Genomic DNA, 17,480 nt, shown 5'->3' on the forward strand with positions numbered 1-17,480 from the left:
CCTGGGTCCTTAAGTTAGGTGGAAGCTTTTTAAGGACTATAGCTGAGCACTCTTGGGTGAGCTTCACAGTTTCATGTGCTCCTAACTTTCTTTTATTGGTCAAAATCTCCTTTAAAAATTTAGCATATTTAGGCATTTTGAAGAAGCATCAATGAAAGATATATTGATGTGCACTTTGCCCAATAAGTCTAATAACTTGTGGAACTCTTCATCATAAGGAGGGTGACCTTGCAACCACTGTGGAAAAGGTATCTCAGGCTCATAGGGCCTTGGTTGAACAAGAGGCTCTTTCTTCTTTTCTTTTTCAGGCTCATCGCTTGAAGCACGGTCTTGCTCATAGTTATGCACAGCCACGCTTTTATCACTGTCATGGGCGTGCTTGTAAGCATAGTTGTTCTTCAATTTCAGCAAGGGCGTGCTCATCAGTAAGCACAGACGTGCATGTAGAATCAGCATGGGCATGCTTCTCAACAAGCATGGGCATGTATGTGCCTCTGTTCTGTGATTCTTGTAATTTTATTCCACTTCTACGAGTAATGGCGTTGCATTGCTCCCTTGGATTAGGTTCAGGCTGAGATGCCAATGTTCCCATCACTCTTTGACTCAAACGGTTTGTAATTTGCTCCAATTGTGCACTCATCTTAAAAGAGTTAGCTTGTATTTCAGATTACACCTCTGCGAATCTCTTATCAGTTCTCTCAATATATTGGTCCAACTTGGATTCAAGCTCTGTCATCCTCTTATCAAAGTAATGCACATATTGCATCATTTGTTCTTGAAAGTTAGACTGGGATCTAGGGGTTTCTTTACCTTCTGGTCTTGCTCCCTGACTTTGCATATGAGGAGGGCAATAAACACTTGAACTTTGACTTCCCAAGCCATTCCCTCAAGAGTTAGGAGGATTACTCTTCCACCTCGAACTGTGATTGCCCATGAAGTTTGTCTCTTCTTGCTTAAATTCTGAGCTTGCAGGAGCTCTTACAGGTTGGTCTTGAGCCTTCATTAAAGATTCTAGTTGCTTTGCAAGGGCTGCCATTTGGTTCATTAGTGGATTGCTGCTTTCTACTTGGTGGACTAGGGCGGTCTCTTTCCTCTTGATGTCGCAAGAGTCAACGATGTGCCACTGAAAGCTAGAAGATGTCATCTCATCTATTAGCTTGTATGCATCATCTAGATCTTTTCTTATGAGTGACCTTCCTGCTGCGGCATCAATCGTAGCCCTGGTGGTAATTGATAGGCCACTGTAAAATATTTGCACCTGTCTCCACGTCGAAAAATCATGATGAGGACATCTCCTCAAAAGCTCTCCAAATCGCTCCCATGCCTTGAATAAGGATTCTGCTTCATATTGTTAGAAGCAACATATCTCCGCCATAAGCTTAGAGGACCTTGATGGGGGAAAGTACTTTTCCAAGAATTGTTGAGTGAAATCCTCCCAAGTTGTGATGGAATTGGCTGGGAGTGAGGCGAACCAAGCATTCACCTTTTCAGATACCTAGAATGGGAAAAGACAGAGTCGAATAGCATCGTTAGAGACTCCATTATATTTTATGGTATTTGTCAATTGGAGGAACTTTGTCATATGAAGATTGGGGTCTTCGTTAGGCATGCCGCCAAACTGTATAGAATTTTGAACTATGGTTATGAGTGCTGGTTTCAATTCGAAATTGTTTGCCTCCACATTAGGTGCCGCAATGCTTCCAGGAGCGCCTCTAGCAAGGGGTGTCATGTAATCTTGAATTGATCTCCTTCCCTTTGCCATTCTTTGCTCTCTCACTTCTTTTCTTTGTCTACGCGTTGTTCTCTCAATCTCCGGATCAAATAAACAAGCTATAGAGCACTTAGAACGAGTAAGCATCCATTAAAAGAAATTGTGAAAAAAAAAACAATAAAATAAATACGAAAATTATAAAAAAAAAATTTTAACAATAAACAAAACAGAATTAAAATAAAGTAAAACACAAATTTCTCAAATCAATTAAATTCGAGATTTTCTTAATATCAAAAAAGAAATCCCTGGTAACAGCGCCAAAAACTTGTTCGGAGGGCAAGTGTACCCATCGAGAAGTAATAAAGAGTTCTTAAATTCAGTTCCCGAAATATCGTCCCACAAGGATTATTTTCCAATTACTAAGAATTTCCTAATTCAATTGTTTAAGCTTCAAAGATATGAGATTAGTTAAAACAAGAATTTATAAAATTAATTATAAACTAAGAGCAAGGAATACAATGCACGTCTTGGTTAAACTTATCGAAGAGGAACCTAGGGCATATGAATTTCTCATTCAATCCTTTATGTTATTCTTCTGTTTAACTCTAAATTTGATTTCCTTGTGATTACCAATCATTCATACGAATACTATTAATACCCAATGGTCATGCAATATTAATATTCTTTTCTCTAAATTAACATCCTCAATAGTCATATAAGACATCAATTTAAGAAAGCTTGAGAGACCTATGAACTTGTTAATTTAATAACGATTAGAAGAGAATGATTGGTTTGGTCCACGTAATCTTTTGTCTCGTTTTACCCTATAGATCTATTAATTAACCGAGGTACGGTCGCCTGACGATATAATTGATTAGGATTAAGAAAGGAGTGCAATAAGATAAAATCTAATCACAAAACGGAAATCAAATTTAGATTCAAACATCAAAATTTCATAAATTCATAAACAATAGTTCCCATAGCCCTAGCTATGGACTTAGTTACTCATGCTAAAGAAAAAACTAAAGCAATCATAAACAAAGCCTTAATCAAAAGAAATAGCAAACTAGAGTGTGAGATGTGTTCCCGATCTTCAAGTACGATCGTTTGAAGCTCCAAGTTTCGCCAAGCATGTGCTAAGGATCCCGTGCAAGAGAGACGAGATCAGATGTATTCTAGAGGAAAAGCCAAGATGTAAAAACAGTTCCTTTACAATGTCTGAGATCTTTTATATGATTTGAAAACCCTAAAAACTCTTCATAATTGGGCTTCCCGCAGATGAGCATGGTCGTGCAAGGCCTTAAGCACGACCGTGCTTATTGAATGAGTCTGGGCGTGCTGACTGCTGTGAAGCTCTAATCTTCCATCAATTTGGCCCAGAATGCACCCAAAATCTACTTGCGGCCTCTTTATACCAAACTGCACAATTAATATATAAATTAATGTAAAACTCAAATAAAATAAAGGTTAAATATGAATATATGAACTGTAAAAGAGGGCCTAATTACAGACTTATCAAGCACAGAGCTCAGTGAAGGGACGGATGGACTGCTATAGGACTTAGATTTTATTTTGAAAAATGTTGTAATTGAACTAGTCCTGTAGCAGTTATTTGATATTAATTTGTAACCCTTCTCTTATTTCGAAATATCTTATGAAAATTTAGTTATTCAAATTTGCAAAATTATTAATTAATTGAAATTAAAATTTAAGTGTTACGGATACGATGTTAGCAACGCCACGGTATTTGACTTCAGCACTGGATCGATATAGAGTAGGCTGTCGTTTTGCAGACCAAGAGATCAAATTATCTCTAAGATATACATAATAATCAGAAGTGGAACGTTGCAGAACAACCAGTCGGCAATAGAGTAAGAGATGAACTTGCTAACAGAAGAAGGATAGAGATGAAGACCATAATCTAGAGTACTATGAATGTAGCGGATTATGCATTTTAGCACAGTCATACATTGCATTCTTGGGTCGTGCATGAATAAACACACTTGTTGAACAGCTTAAGAAATATCTGGTCTTGTGACAGTTAAATATTAAAGAGCCCTAGCAAGACTACGATACTCAGTTGGATCATGATAGGGTTTACTAGATGACGTACCAGCCCATTTAATTATTTCCTCCGCATATTTCTTTTGTAAGAGAAAGAGACCTCCTGAATAACGAGTGATTGAGATACAAAGAAAATAGCTTAGAGGACCTAAGTCCTTCATAGCAAACTTAAAGCCAAGTTTAGATAAAATAGACCGATGAAGACTATCAGAAGAGGTGGCCAGAATAATATCATCGATGTAAAGAAGAATATAAGCCATGTCATTGCCTCGTTGCTATATGAATAGAGAGTGGTCTGAAACACTATGAGAGAAGCCCAATGTAGCCACATAATCAGCAAAGCACTGGTACCAAGCGCGGGGAGCTTGTTTAAGTCCAGGGTGTTTAGGGTCGCAGAATCCTGGAGGTTGATGCATATAAACAGTTTCATGCAGATTGCCATGGCAAAATGCATTTTTACATCCAACTGATGAAGACACCATATTTGAATAAAGCAATACTAACTATTGTCTGAGTAGTGGCAGGTTTGACTACCAGACTGAAGTTCTCACGACAGTCTACACTAGCTTGTTGTCCTTGACCATCACCAATAAGGTCTGCCTTATGTCTTTCAAATGATCCATTAGATTTCTTCTTATGCCTGAAAATCTACATACTTCGAATAACATTAGAATTAGATGGATGGGGCAATAAGTCCCACATCTTATGTAAAATTAGAGTATCGTATTCATCTTGCATAGCTATTTTCCAATTTTGATCATGTAATGCATTGATGGATTTGTGGGCAAAGGAGAAATAGAAGGATTATCATTTTCTAAAACATGGAGGCTAAAAGGCTTTTGGGGCTTAAAAATACCATGTTGTGAGCGAGTGGTCATTTGAGGAGAGGAGGAAGGATTAGCATTACTGCTAAGATGGGATAGGGTCATGGGGTGAGGATGAATTGGGCTATGGCAAGATATTAGACTAGGGAGAGGAAGTGACTAGGCTAGTGATAAATGCTTTATATACTTGATCTTACATTGTAAATTCATGAATGATAATTGAGAGTTTTAAGCTATTCATTGAGAGAATTTACTATTATTAATTTCATTTTTTATATTTCAGGGAAAAGGATCAAGAAGTGAAAGCTTTAAAGATGTTAGGAATTGAAGAGAGAAAGGAACCAGAAATATACACAGGCAGATACATGCCCGTGTATATGAGCGTGTATATCACTGGATGCAAAAGTCAAACACACAATCAAGCAAGAGATATACACGAGCATATACACGCCCGTGTATATGAACGTGTATATCACTGGTGTCGTCAATTGAAAGGCATCATCTGAACCAGAGATGTACACGGCCAAAGTACATGGGCGTGTACTTCCTAGAAAAGTTGTGAAGACCAATTATCAGAGACCAGAGATGTACACGGCCAAAGTACATGGCCATGTACTTGGGCGTGTACTTTCACGTACGTCAGAATTTAAACTTATGAGAGAAAATAAGCCCTAGGACGATTCCTATAAAAGGGAAAACTGGACACAGAATTAGAGGACACTATTTTGAGGAGAAGAAAGACTCAGAGATGGCTAGAGGATGAGATCAAGCACTTTTATTCATCTCTTTTGTAATTTTAGTTTAAAGATGTTTAGGTTCTAATTTTTCTTGGAGTATCTAGACATAATGAATCCTAATTGACCAAACTTTTTGGAATTCTTCTAATGTTATTTCATGTTCTTTTCTCTTGGATTTAATTGAGTAGTATCAATTGTCTTCCATCTTGTTTTCTTGTTTGAATTTGAGTAAAATTCTAGCATGAAATTAACATTGCTCAATTAAAAGGACTTGAATGTATTTCTAGAGATAGAAAGATGTAAGTTTTATGTATTAGGATTAACCCTAATTATGGAATTCATAATGAACTTAATGCAACCTAGGGGTATTAATTAAGGAAGAGATTTCAATTGATCAACCGAGGGTTAGGAATCATTATCCTTGAGAAAGGTATTGATTTAATTCATAATTTCCTGCAGCGATAAGGGTTTGGAACTAAGTAATTGAAGAAGAATTTTAGTTATTTGGACACTTAGATGGGTTTACATTCCAGATACTTGCCTATTTCCCTCGAATACCTTTAGTCATACTTATATATAATTTATTATCATAAGAAATATGTTCTTTTCAATTTATTATTCTTTAAATTTTAGCAATTTTAACAACAAAATTTATTTTTCATATTCATCAACAATTGCGTAATTAAGGAAGTAATTCTTAATAACAGTCCCTGTGAATACGACACTTGGTACTCTATTTTTCACAAAACTACCTTGACAGTGGGCACACTTGCCTAGTGATCGATTTTACACACTAAGTTTTTGGCGCCGTTGCCTGGGACTGATTAATTAGGATTCCCTTGATTACATATTTACTAATTTTCTTTATTTCTTTAGTCTTGAATTAACTTTTCTATTTTGTTCTTATTCTTTTAGGAGTTGATTTTTCTGGTGTATGATCAAAACCCGTTCTGCTGCACTGTTTGAAGAACTATTTGAATTTGACCAAGAGATAGAAAGAATTTTGCGAAAAATTCAGAAAGAGAGGCGACTGCTAGTACAAATGGGAAACACACAAACTCACATGGAAGGAATAGCAAACAATGATAAGCAACCAAGAACCATGTCCGATTATGCTCGCCCATCATTAACGGGAACAAAGTCTAGCATTGTTCGTCCGGATGTGCAGGAGAATTTTGAGATAAAGCCCAATGTTATTCAGATGGTTCAGCAGTTTGTCCAATTTGATGGGTTGCAAGACGAAGACCCCAACGCTCACATTGCAAATTTTTTGAAAATTTGTGATACTTTCAAGATTAATGGAGCTACTGATGATGCAATCCGCTTGAGGCTGTTTCCATTTTCTCTCAGGAGCAGAGCAAAACAGTGGTTGAACTCTCTCCCACGAGGATATATCACCTCATGGGAGGTTATGGCAGAAAAATTCTTGGCAAAATATTTTCCTCCCGCAACAACTGCCAAGATGAGGAATGATATCTCTTCCTTCTACCAGTTAGAGTCAGAGACTTTATACGATACATGGGAGAGGTTTAAGGAATTACTACGAAAGTGCCCACATTATGGGATTCTGGACTGGCTTCAAGTGCAAACCTTCTACAATGGGTTGAACCCAGCCACAAGACAAATAATAGATGCTGCAGCTGCGGGCACTTTGAATAGCAAGACACCAAGGGCTACATAAGAACTGTTTGAAGAAATGGCAATGAACAGTTATCAATGGAGCTCCACTTGATCCAAACCTACAAAATATACTGGGATTTATAGTCTTGATGCAGTAACATCCTTGGCAATGCAAGTTGAAGCCTTAGGGAAGAAGATTGACGGTTTATCTGTTAACCATCAAGTTGCTCCGGTGATGAGATGTGATATTTGTGGAGGAGGTCACCCTAATCATAAGTGTCGAGCTACTCAGGAAGAACATGCCAAGGCGATAGGAAATAGACCACCGTATCAAAATTATAATGGCATGAATAATCCGGGCTGGAGGAACTATGCAAACCCACCATGGAACAACAACCAACAGCCAATGTGGAACAACACACCCTCAGGATATCAACAAGCCCCACATCCACAACCACCACCAGCTGAAAAGAAGTCAAACCTTGAGGAGTTGATGACCAAATTCATTCAAACTTCAGAATCTCGGTTTCTATCCACCGAGACAGCACTAAGGAATCAACAAGCCTCAATCCATAACCTAGAAAATCAGTTGGGTCAAATTTCTAGACTCCTCTCAGAAAGACCCCAAGGAAGCCTACCTAGCAATACTGAGACAAATCCTAAGAAGCAGGTCAAGGCAGTAACATTAAGGAGTGGCAAAATATTACAAGAAAAGGGGAAGTAAAAAGCAAAAAAAGCTGCAGTTGAAAAGGAGAATAAAGGTCAAGAGGAGACTGTGGAAAAAACCCCAGCAGTAAAAGAATTCATACCTCCACTCCCCTACCCAACTAGATTGAAGAAGGACTAGGACGATGAACAATTTGGTAAATTTCTTTCCTTATTTCGTCAACTTCATATTAATTTACCGTTTGTTGATGCTTTGGCACAGATGCCTAAATACGCCAAATTTCTGAAGGATCTACTATCCAACAAGAAGAAGCTGGAAGAGTTGGCCACGGTAACTCTAAATGAAGAATGCTCGGCAATCCTGCAAAACAAGATGCCCAAAAAATTAAAGGATCCAGGGAGTTTTACTCTTCCTTGTCTCATTGGTAGATTGATAGTTGATAGAGCTTTGGCTGATCTAAGTGCTAGCATTAATTTAATGCCATATTCTGCTTTTAAGAAATTAGGTTTGGGAGAACTTAGGCCAACTAGAATGAGTATTCAACTAGCTGATAGGTCAATTAAATATCCTAGGGTTATCATTGAGGATGTGCTTGTGAAAGTGGACAAATTTATTTTTCATGTTGATTTTGTGATTCTTGATATGGATGAAGACACTGAAGTCCCTTTAATCTTAGGTCGTCCATTTTTAGCTACTGCAAAAGCCATAATTGATGTGAGTGATGGGAAGTTAATTTTGAGAGTTGAAGATGAAAAAGTTACTTCCAAATTCCTGAAGTAATGAAAAAGTCCTTAAAACAAGATGATTCTTATTTCTTCCTTAATGTAATTGATGACTTTGTTTCTGACTGTGCATAGGAATTCTTGATGTTAGATCCATTGGAAAGAAGCTTAGTGCATAAAGAAGGAACAGATGATATGGACCTGCTAACTCAAGAACAGTGGTGTCATCTAGAAGCCACTAAGCCATTGTTGAGAAAGAGGAACTTTGAAGTTCCAGAACAAAATTCAGAGAAGCAGTCCAGCCCATCCACTGATAAATCACTGGATGTAGAATTGAAAGTTCTACCTGAACATTTGGAGTATGCTTTCTTAGAAGATAGTTGCAAACTACCCGTCATCATTGCTTCAAAGCTAACACAAGAACAAAAAGGCCAGCTACTGAATGTACTTCGGGAACACAAGAAAGCAATAACCTGGAAGATCTCTGACATAAGGGGGATTAATCCTTCCTTTTGCACTCACAAGATCTTGATGAAGTCTAATTTTAAAGTTGTCGTTCAACCACAAAGAAGGCTAAACCCAAACATGAAAGAAGTGGTGAAGGCCGAAGTGATTAAGCTGCTGGATGCCGGAATGATCTATCCCATCTCAGACAGTCCTTGGGTGAGCCCAGTGCAAGTCGTTCCAAAGAAGGGAGGGATGATTGTGGTTCCCAATGAGAAGAATGAGTTGGTCCCTACTAGAATTGTCACTGGATGGAGGGTTTGTATTGATTACCGAAAACTGAATGATGCAACAAGGAAAGACCACTTCCCTCTCCCATTCATTGACCAAATGCTGGAGCATCTTTTGGGCCACATGTTTTACTGTTTCTTGGACGCCTCTCAGGATACTTTCAAATTCCAATAGCACCAGAAGACCCAAGAGAAAACTACCTTCACATGCCCATACGAAACGTTTGCTTATCACCAGATGCCGTTCGGATTATGCAATGCACCGGCAACTTTTCAGTGGTGTATAATGGCTATATTCGATGAGATGGTAGAGGATATAATGGAGGTATCCATGGACGACTCCTCAGTCTTTGGTGATTCGTTCTCCCATTGCCTAAAGAATTTGTCAATAGTACTTTAAAGATGTGAAGAAACTAATTTGGTGCTTAATTGGGAAAAGTGTCATTTTATGGTACGAAAGGGCATTGTACTTGGTCATAAAATTTCTTGTAAGGGAATTGAGGTGGATAAGGCAAAAATTAACACAATCAAAAAGCTACCGCCTCCTACTTTTGTTAAGGCAGTTCGGAGCTTCTTAGGCCACACGAGATTCTACAGGAGGTTTATCAAGGATTTCTCCAAGATCACCAAACCTTTGACCAAACTTTTGGAAAAGGAAAATTCCTTTAATTTTGATGAGGAGTGCTTAATTGCTTTTGAGCTGCTAAAAGGAAAACTGACCCAAGCTCCTATTTTTTGTGGTCCGGATTGGAACTATCCATTTGAATTGATGTGCGATGCAAGTGACTATGCTGTGGGAGCTATACTTGGCCAGAGAAAAGACAAGCATTTCCAGCCTATTTATTACGCCAGCAAGACCCTAACAAGTGCCCAAGAAAATTATACTACAACAGAGAAAGAATTATTGGTTGTGGTGTTTGCGTTTGATAAATTTCGCCAATATTTAATTCTTTCTAAAGTGATAGTGTATACTGATCACTCTGCATTACGTTATTTGCTAACCAAAAGTGATGTAAAGCCTAGACTAATGAGATGGGTCTTGTTACTGCAGGAATTCGACCTGGAAATCAAGGATAAAAAGGGTTCAAAAAAGTTGGTTATTGATCACTTGTCAAGGTTAGAGAATTCCAGCATGGAGGAGTTGGACGAAAAGAACATTAATGACTAATTTCCAGAAGAACACCTGTACAATGTGGTAACTGCTTCTGATTTTTATTTACCATAGTTTGTGGATTTTGCTAACTATTTGGTTGCTAAGGTTTTACCACAAGAGTTTTCAAGTCAACAAAAGAAGAAATTCTTTTCCGACTTGAAATACTACTTTTGGGAGGAACCATATTTGTTTCGGATTTGTGCAGACCAGGTCATTAGAAGGTGTGTGTCACACTCCGAAGGGTGGAAAATTATAGGGCATTGTCATACTAGCCTTGCTGGAGGACATCATTCTAGGACTAGGACAACTAAAAAGGTGCTAGAATCTAGATTTTACTGGCCCTCTATCTTCAAAGATGCTCACAGGTATGTTGAGTTGTGCGATAATTGCCAGAGGTCAGGTAATATCTCTCAAAGGAATGAAATGCCTCAGAATTACATCCTAACTTGTGAAATTTTTTATGTTTGGGAGATAGATTTTATGGGACCCTTTCCTAGTTCAAAAGGGAATAAATATATTTTAGTGGCTATTGATTATTTGTCAAAATGGGTAGAGGCACAAGCGTTACCTACTAATGATGCAAGAGTAGTCACTAGGTTCTTCAAAAAGCTGTTTTCACGATTTGGCACACTAAGAACTTTAATTAGTGATAGGGGTACACATTTCTGCAATACACAACTTGAAAAAGTTTTAAATAAATATGGAGTCACCCATAGAATTGCTACCCCATACCATCCTCAAACGAGTGGCAAAGTTGAGGTAGTTAATAGAGAGTTGAAAAGAGTGTTAGAAGAGATAGTAGAAAAGAATAAGAAGGACTGGGCTGATAAATTAGATGATGCCCAGTGGGCTATCAAAACAGCCGTTAAAACCCCCATAGGCACTACACAACATAAACTTGTGTTTGGTAAAGCTTGTCATCTCCCAGTTGAATTAGAACATAAGGCATTTTGGGCAATTAAATCCCTAAATATGGATCTTGATCATGCAGGTAACAAAAGGTTGATGCAATTGAATGAATTGGAAGAATGACGCATGGAAGCCTATTAAAACTCCAAGATTTACAAGGAGAAGATGAAAGCCTACCATGATAAGAAAATCAAGTGAGATAAACTATTCCAGAAAGGTGATTTAGTACTATTATACAACTCTCGCCTCAAATTATTCCCAGGTAAACTTAAATCCCGTTGGTCTGGATCGTTTACTGTGCATAAAGTATTCCCTTATGGTACAATTGACTTAACTCATCCGGAAAAAGGAAACTTTAAGGTAAATGGACACAGGCTAAAACTATACTAGGGAGGTCAAATTCAAACTTTTGAGAATGAGGAGTTCAAACTCCTCCATGTTGAATGTTGAACACATTGAGTAGTTTAGGTTAGGTAAGTTTAATTTGTTTTCATCTGGTTAATTAATTGTTTAGGTTAGGAAGCTTTAGTTTATTATAAATTAGTTGTTTATTGGCTCATTTATTTTCAATTATTCATAATCAGAATAAAAATAAAAATTAATTAAAGGAAAGAATAAAGAGAGAGAAGCCAGTGAGATACACAGTCATCTACATGGCCATGTACATGGTCGTGTACTTTTGTTTTTTATGATATATCTGCTAAGCAGAGATGTACACGGCCGTGTACTTCTATTTTGCTTCGGCGAGGCTTAGGCAGGGATGTACACGCCCATGTAGTTTTTATTTTCTATGGTACAGAGATATACACAGTCTGATACATGGTCGTGTATCTGACCGTGTACATGCCCAATTTCGTGTTCTGTTTTAAAATCCTTTGGTCCGTGATTTACACGCCCAGATACACGGTCGTGTATCTGGCGCGACGAATTTAAAAGTGTCTCACCCCCTGTTTTTAATCCCGCGCTATGCCTCTATTTCTCTAAACCCTCCATAACCCCCTTCCCTTTCTCTAGTTTTTCTTCTTCTTCTTCACCCTTTCCATTCTCCCAAACCCCAAATTCTCCAGCAACACCACACGCTGCAACACCTTTCTCTCCTTCCCCACACCCAGTTTTCTTCTCTGCAACCACCATGGCTGATAGGTCTTCTTCAAGAGCACCCAGAAGGGGCAAGGAACCAGTGAGGAAGCGCCCCCGCTCCCAGCATGAACGTCCACCACAACCCTCCTCATCCCCGTTGCTCCGCTTCAACGCCCCTGCTTATCTCACAAGGTATGACAAACTAAAAAACAGAGTATGGGGCCAGAGCAAATTTATTGAATGGGACGTTTTACAACATTATAATTTGGTTGATGAAGTAAGGAAATTGGTAGGAGTTGGGCATTGGGAAGTTCTGTTTTCTATTATTGAGCCTACCTATAGAGAACTCACATTAGAATTCCTCACCACCCTAGTTGTTGAAAAGAAATTTTCTGGTTGGGATTCTGAGGACTCGATTCATTTTTGGATGATGAACAACATGTACAAGATGAGTTACTCTAAATTTTCTTTCCAAATGGGGCTTTACACCTCTGATTTTGTACTCACTAAAGAGTACCGAAACCTAGCCCATATCCCCCTTTTAGGTTGTTCCAATAAAGATTTTTGGAATAGGATTAGCTTTGTCGATAAGGATTGGAATCCTACTCGCTCCAAGGCATCCACATTGAAGAAACCGGCTTGGAAATATATACATGCTCTGTTAGCCCACACTCTTACTGGGAGAGGTCACAACTTTGGGGTTATGGGTACAAAGGACTTAGAATACCTGTGTAGCATGATTGATAAAATACCAATCCACCTTGGTATTTGTCTAGCAAAATTTTTGTTTTCTCAATCCATGATGATCGGGTTGGGAGTATTTGTGCGGGTCCCTATGTCACTCGCCTGGCTAAAGAATTAGGAATTCTACACGATGTCTCTGGTTTAACACTAGTTAATCACATGACCCCTATTCTGCACAATACAATGAAAGCCATGCACTTTGAACCAGTAGCATACATCCCCACTGATGCCCAAGATGACCCTTTTGATCAGCTCCCCTCTCACCCACCTAGGGTCAACAGTCCCCTTGCACCTCCTGAAGATCACAACCCCATTCACCATCAGCTGCAGCAGATAGTTGCATCTCAGCGGTCTTTGAGGCACAGCCACTGAGACTGCATTCATCGTTTGACTAGACTGGAATCCACTGTCAAAGCCAACTTTGCCGCTTTCTTCAGTCACTTTGTGATCAATTGGATTTTTATAACATTATTTTCTCTAATTCCTAGCTCATTAATCCTCTTTTGTGCCTAATTGGTTGAATTGGATCATTTTATGATGTTAGAATTTTATTTGGGCTTTATTTAATTTTTCCAATATTTGGCAAATTCTAATACTATTTTTGTGTCTGGACCATATCTTGAGTTGTAGAACTCCTTTCATTGTTATTCTTGATTTGTAAGAAAGCTAAGAGAAAGGTTCACAATTCCTATGAAGAGGTCAAAAACCAATTCTGATGATAAGAAGCTGAAACTGGGCCTGGAAAAAAGTCAGAATGCTGCAGTCGCGGATCCTGAGCAAGGTACAGTATTTGGGCCATATCTCAGTCCACAAATGTCCGTTTAAGCCCATTCTAGTTGCGTTTTGAAGCTAACATCCAGGGCTAAAATTTATCTTCATATTATAAATCAAATCGAATAGATCTTCATGGCCAAAAACAACATGTAATAGCTTCACGGATTCAGCATGGATGTTGGGCAGCAATTACAAGCATAACTTTCCCTCCAAAATTCAAACTTGAACAAATAAGGATTCCAGAGACAGCTATTGAGTAGAGGATTAATGTAATTGAATAAATATGAGTTAGTTTTTATGTTTTGACCCTTAAGAGCCTGTATTTAAATTTAGGGCAACATGCTGTAAAAGGGTTGTTGAGACGTTAGGAGATTAGGTTTATGTTTTAGGGTTTTTGTTTTCTTCTTCTTTTTCTCTTCCGTTTTTACCTTTCGTTTTCCTCCATTAATGGAGGCTTAGATTTTCATCTAGTCCAAGGATTGAAAAAGGGCTGAGACACTCTTGAGGATCGTTTTCGCAATTTATTCAACAACAAATTCGGTTTCATCTCTTCCTTCTTTCTCATTTTGCTAATTATGATTTCAAATTGAAGTTCTTCGTTTGGATTGATAATTGTGCAGTTGTTTGATTAAATATTATTCAATTGATGTATGTAATTAATTCTTGAAAGAGTGTGAATTAGATTTTCAGGTTTGAGATCTAAGATTAATGGCATTGGTGAATTAAATTAACACAAATCGATTAGGTTCTAGAGGTTTCTGAACTTTGAGTGAATTGTGTGTTAATCGAATGCATGAGGGTTCTCGTGTTAATGCTTAATTTGAATTGAGGTTTCATTCGAATTTAATGTTAATCACTAATTTGTTGGTTGATGCATCTTTTTGGAATCTGATGATAGAGTGGTTGTAGTTCTTCTAAATTATTGGATGAGAGCCTTTAATTATTGTTAACTTTTGATTCTAATTAGTGTTATTCTATAAATCAAACCCCCTCTAGTTTTATAATCGTATAACGTTATCATCGTTGGGAGACGACTCGGATTGCACCTCTTACTACATAATTTTTATGCAATTCGATTTTTATTAATTTGTCCGAGCGTGACACTCGCGATCACTTTGGCATCTCAGCACCGACGATTCTCCATCCATCTCCATCTCCATCCGATCACTTCCTTAGTACAGATAATGAAGACTCGAGCGATGCTAGTGCAGTTTATTTAGTTTAGTTTGAAATTAGGATAGCATTAGTTGTTGAATTTTTTTTACTTGTTATTTTTAGGATTTAAATTGCTTTTGTGTGTTTATTGCTTCTGTTTCTTTATCGCATTATTTTGATCGTTCTACTCCTCTTGTCATTCTAAACTAAGTTAAATCTCCTTATAAATCAATTTTAATCAGGTTCCCTCTCCAATTGAACCCCAGATTAGTTTTGCTTCCCACGACTCTTTGCTTATTTATCTACTTTTCAGGGAAGTTTCAGTTGCACTTTAATTCTTATATTTGATTGAGGACAATACAAATCTTACAATGTGGGGTGGATAATTATAGATGTTTAAACTGAATTATTGTTTTATTCTCGAGCAATATTGAGTTAATTTTACTGTTGCATTAGAGATGATATTCCTGAAAATATAATAAATAAATAAACATCACACGCAGTTATTATGGTTATTTGAATTGTGTTTTTAATTATTTCTCGATTGAAGTATCATTAGACTTTTCTGAATTGAAGACCTTGAATCTATGCCAAACTGTTTAAAAATGTTTGAAATTAATAAAACCAGGAAAATCTGAAGAAAAAAAATTGGGGCTCTGCTCAAAAATAAAAAAAAAAAGAGCATGTCATAGAAGCATATCTAGTTGAATGTGGATCGCAGGCAATGTCCGGATACCACATCTTAGAACCCCGAAATTGTTTGAGGTACTGATATGGAAAGCAAGGGATGAAATTTCCATTAATACCTTGTGCTAACTGGGATGGAACATAAAATGCACCATGTTAGTCTATCATGGCTCAAAGTGAAGAAAATTAAACAACACCCTATGAAATAATTCAAAGTTCTGAGTTGATTTTTAAGAGTTAATGGTAAAGAGGTCCTTATTAAGTTTTGTCTGAAGTTACAAAGGTTGAGAGCAAAAGAAGACACAATTTGATGTTTAAGAATTACTATCCCTCTAAAAATTTGAAAAATAAAATAAAAAAAATTAAAAAAATGACAATAATAAAAATTCAGGAATTTGATTCTTTGTTGTCAAGGGTAAAATTGATCCATTTCTTTGCTTGGGGACAAGCAATCGTTCAAGTTCGGGGGAATTTGATAAATGCTTTATATACTTGATCCTACATTGTAAATTCATGAATGATAATTGAGAGTTTTAAGCTATTCATTGAGAGAATTTACTATTATTAATTTCATTTTTTATATTTCAGGAAAAAGGATCAAGAAGTGAAAGCTTTAAAGATGTTGGGAATTAAAGAGAGAAAGGAACTAGAGATATACACGGACAGATACACGCTCGTGTGAGTGTGTATATCACTGGATGCAAAAGTCAAGCACACAATCAAGCAAGAGATATACACGGGCATATACACACCCGTGTATATGTGTGTATATGAACGTGTATATTACTGGTGTCATCAATTGAAAAGCATCATCTGAACCAGAGATGTACACGGCCAAAGTACATGACCGTGTACATGGGCGTGTACTTCCTAGAAAAGTTGTGAAGACCAATTATCAGAAATCAGAAATGTACACGGCCAAAGTATATGGCCATGTACATGAGTGTGTACTTTTCAGAAAAACTTTGAAGGGCGTCTATTAGAAAATAGAGATGTACACGGCCAAAGTACATGGCCGTGTACTTGGGCGTATACTTTCACTTACGTCAGAATTTAAACTTATGCGAGAAAATAAGCCCTAGGACAATTCCTATAAAAGGGAAAACTGGACACAGAATTAGAGGACACTTTTTTTAGGAGAAGAAAGACTCAGAGACAGCTGGAGGATGAGATCAAGCACTTTTATTCATCTCCTTTGTAATTTTAGTTTAAAGATGTTTAGGTTCTAATTTTCCTTCGAGTATCTAGACGTAATGAATCCTAATTGACCAAATTTTCTGGAATTCTTCTAATGCTATTTCATGTTCTTTTCTCTTGGGTTTAATTAAGTAGTATCAATTGTCTTCCATCTTGTTTTCTTATTTGAATTTGAGTAAAATTCTAGCATGAAATTAACATTGCTTAATTAAAAGGACTTGAATGTATTTCTAGAGATAGAAAGACGTAAGTTTTCTGTATTAGGATTAACCCTAATTATTGAATTCATAATGAACTCAATGCAACCTAGGGGTATTAATTAAGGAAGAGATTCTGATTGATCAACCGAGGGTTATGAATCATTATCCTTGAGAAAGGTATTGATTTAATTCATAATTTCCTGCAGCGATAAAGGTTTGGAACTAAGTAGTTGAAGAAGAATTTTAGTTATTTGGACACTTAGGAGGATTTACATTCTAGATACTTGCCTATTTCCCTTGAATACCTTTAGTCATACTTTTCTATAATTTATTATCATAAGAAATATGTTCTTTTCAATTTATTATTCTTTTAATTTTAGCAATTTTATCAACAAAATTTATTTTTCATATTCATCAACAATTGCGTAATTAAGGAAGTAATTCTTAATAACAGTCCCTGTGGATACGACACTTGGTAATCTATTTTTCACAATACTACCTT

The 17,480-nt window shown here is 37.1% G+C and overlaps 2 non-coding genes across 2 annotated transcripts; one reads left to right on the forward strand and one right to left on the reverse strand.

Annotated features, from left to right (window-relative positions):
* The first annotated feature begins 1,274 nt into the window (after positions 1-1,274).
* Positions 1,275-1,381, forward strand: LOC113851776. The gene has a single exon (XR_003502341.1). It is a non-coding gene; the product is annotated as a small nucleolar RNA R71 (small nucleolar RNA).
* A 5,414-nt stretch (positions 1,382-6,795) lies between these two features.
* On the reverse strand, positions 6,796-6,902 carry LOC113851679. The gene has a single exon (XR_003502250.1). It is a non-coding gene; the product is annotated as a small nucleolar RNA R71 (small nucleolar RNA).
* Between the last annotated feature and the right edge of the window lie 10,578 nt (positions 6,903-17,480).

The sequence above is a fragment of the Abrus precatorius genome, unplaced genomic scaffold (genome assembly GCF_003935025.1).
Source record: "Abrus precatorius isolate BTA unplaced genomic scaffold, Abrus_2018 Scaffold9, whole genome shotgun sequence".
NCBI lineage: Eukaryota > Viridiplantae > Streptophyta > Magnoliopsida > Fabales > Fabaceae > Abrus > Abrus precatorius.